General features: G+C 37.2%; 2 protein-coding genes and 1 long non-coding RNA gene across 3 annotated transcripts in view; 2 read left to right on the top strand and 1 right to left on the bottom strand.

The window, feature by feature from the left end:
• LOC138030401 (tyrosine kinase receptor Cad96Ca-like) overlaps positions 1–2,500 on the top strand; it is a 169,902-nt gene that overhangs the window by 43,192 nt on the left and 124,210 nt on the right. The window lies entirely within an intron of this gene.
• LOC138029735 (fibroblast growth factor receptor 1-A-like) overlaps positions 1–2,500 on the bottom strand; it is a 45,680-nt gene that overhangs the window by 38,057 nt on the left and 5,123 nt on the right. The gene's annotated exons all lie outside the window — the stretch shown is intronic.
• LOC138029832 (uncharacterized) overlaps positions 1–2,500 on the top strand; it is a 10,391-nt gene that overhangs the window by 6,916 nt on the left and 975 nt on the right. Inside the window, exon 3 of the long non-coding RNA XR_011127938.1 lies at positions 88–2,500. This exon is cut by the window's right edge and continues 975 nt beyond it. This is a non-coding gene — a long non-coding RNA (uncharacterized lncRNA). The remainder of the gene's footprint in view (positions 1–87) is intronic.

Genomic DNA, 2,500 nt, shown 5'->3' with positions numbered 1-2,500 from the left:
ATTTGTTACAACATTCTTCGAAAATGATATTATGAAATTAGGTATATAAATAAAATTGATTGATTGACTGGTGTGACTCTTTTCCAGGGCCTTCATCTACTTCAACCACAAGATGCAGTGCTGAAGGAAATTGACCATTGAAATTTAATTGGAGGGAATTTCCTGAGATGCAAGAAACAGACAGTGCTGATTGCAAATTGTGATGCAATTGTGATTAATAATTGATGTCTTTGTGTCAAAACTTGGGAGGGTAGAGGTTTCATTGCCATTTTGGATATACCTTGTGAACATTATTAGGTCAAACTGTTTTAGCTGGGTCTAGTAAATTTGTTCCAGACATCAGGTAATTATGGAAGAGTCAAATGCTCTCACATTGAACTGGGTGAATACAAGGGAGAAATATTCACTGCAACAATCAGTGACTTCTCTGTTCATATACTGTAAGTTTTTTGACAAAAATCAAGAAGGTTTCACTGTCCCTTGGGTCTGAGGAAATTGTCAGTCATCGTTCAGTGGCAAATACATCAAACACAAGTGATATCTTTCTAATAAACACATCTGCATGTGGCAACAATGATTTAAAGATAATTAGTCGTAGCGTACTAATTTGTAGTATTTTTCATCTGAACTGGCAGGTTGCACACCTCATACCGTTGGATGTAACTTGTAAATTCAGTCTAACTATGCAGTTAATTTGTCATAGTATACTAATTTGTAGTATTTTTCATCTGAACTGGCGGGTGGCACACCTCATACAGTTGGATGTAACTTGTAAATTCGGTCTAACCATGCAGTTAATAATTTGTCATAGTATACTAATTTGTAGTGTTAATTTTTTCATCTGAACTGGCGGGTGGCGCGCCTCATACAGTTCGATGTAACTTGTAAATTCGGTCTAACCATGCAGTTAATTTGTCATAGTATACTAATTTGTAGTATTTTTCATCTGAGCTGGCGGGTGGCACACCTCATACAGTTCGATGTAACTTGTAAATTCGGTCTAACCATGCAGTTAAGTTGTCATAGTATACTAATTTGTAGTATTTTTCTTCTGAACTGGCGGGTGGCACACCTCATGCAGTTGGATGTAACTTGTAAATTCGGTCTAACCATGCAGTTAATTTGTCATAGTATACTAATTTGTAGTATTTTTCTTCTGAACTGGCGGGTGGCACACCTCATGCAGTTGGATGTAACTTGTAAATTCGGTCTAACCATGCAGTTAAGTTGTCATAGTATACTAATTTGTAGTATTTTTCATCGGAACTGGCGGGTGGCGCACCTCATACAGTTCGATGTAACTTGTAAATTCGGTCTAACCATGCAGTTAATTTGTCATAGTATACTAATTTGTAGTATTTTTCATCTGAACTGGCGGGTGGCACACCTCATACAGTTCGATGTAACTTGTAAATTCGGTCTAACCATGCAGTTAAGTTGTCATAGTATACTAATTTGTAGTATTTTTCTTCTGAACTGGTGGGTGGCACACCTCATACAGTTGGATGTAACTTGTAAATTCGGTCTAACCATGCAGTTAATTTGTCATAGTATACTAATTTGTAGTATTTTTTCATCTGAACTGGCGGGTGGCACACCTCATACAGTTGGATGTAACTTGTAAATTCGGTCTAACTATACAGTTCATTTGTCATAGTATACTAATTTGTAGTATTTTTCATCTGAACTGGCGGGTGGCACACCTCATACAGTTGGATGTAACTTGTAAATTCGGTCTAACCATGCAGTTAATAATTTGTCATAGTATACTAATTTGTAGTATTTTTCATCTGAACTGGCGGGTGGCGCGCCTCATACAGTTCGATGTAACTTGTAAATTCTGTCTAACCATGCAGTTAATTTGTCATAGTATACTAATTTGTAGTATTTTTCATCTGAGCTGGCGGGTGGCACACCTCATACAGTTGGATGTAACTTGTAAATTCGGTCTAACCATACAGTTTATTTGTCATAGTATACTAATTTGCAGTATTTTTCATCGGAACTGGCGGGTGGCACACCTCATACAGTTCCATGTAACTTGTAAATTTGGTCTAACCATGCAGTTAATTTGTCATAGTATACTAATTTGTAGTATTTTTCATCGGAACTGGCGGGTGGCGCACCTCATACAGTTCGATGTAACTTGTAAATTCGGTCTAACCATGCAGTTAAGTTGTCATAGTATACTAATTTGTAGTATTTTTCTTCTGAACTGGCGGGTGGCACACCTCATGCAGTTGGATGTAACTTGTAAATTCGGTCTAACCATGCAGTTAATTTGTCATAGTATACTAATTTGTAGTATTTTTCTTCTGAACTGGCGGGTGGCACACCTCATGCAGTTGGATGTAACTTGTAAATTCGGTCTAACCATGCAGTTAATTTGTCTTAGTATACTAATTTGTAGTATTTTTAATCGGAACTGGTGGGTGGCACACCTCATACAGTTTGATGTAACTTGAAAAGTAGGTGTACCCATGCAGGTAATCCACATGGT

Source organism: Montipora capricornis, chromosome 13 (genome assembly GCF_036669925.1).
Source record: "Montipora capricornis isolate CH-2021 chromosome 13, ASM3666992v2, whole genome shotgun sequence".
In the NCBI taxonomy this organism is placed as follows: Eukaryota; Metazoa; Cnidaria; class Anthozoa; order Scleractinia; family Acroporidae; genus Montipora; species Montipora capricornis.
Note: the sequence above shows the minus strand (reverse complement) of the source record. Positions and strands in the feature narration are given on the sequence as shown.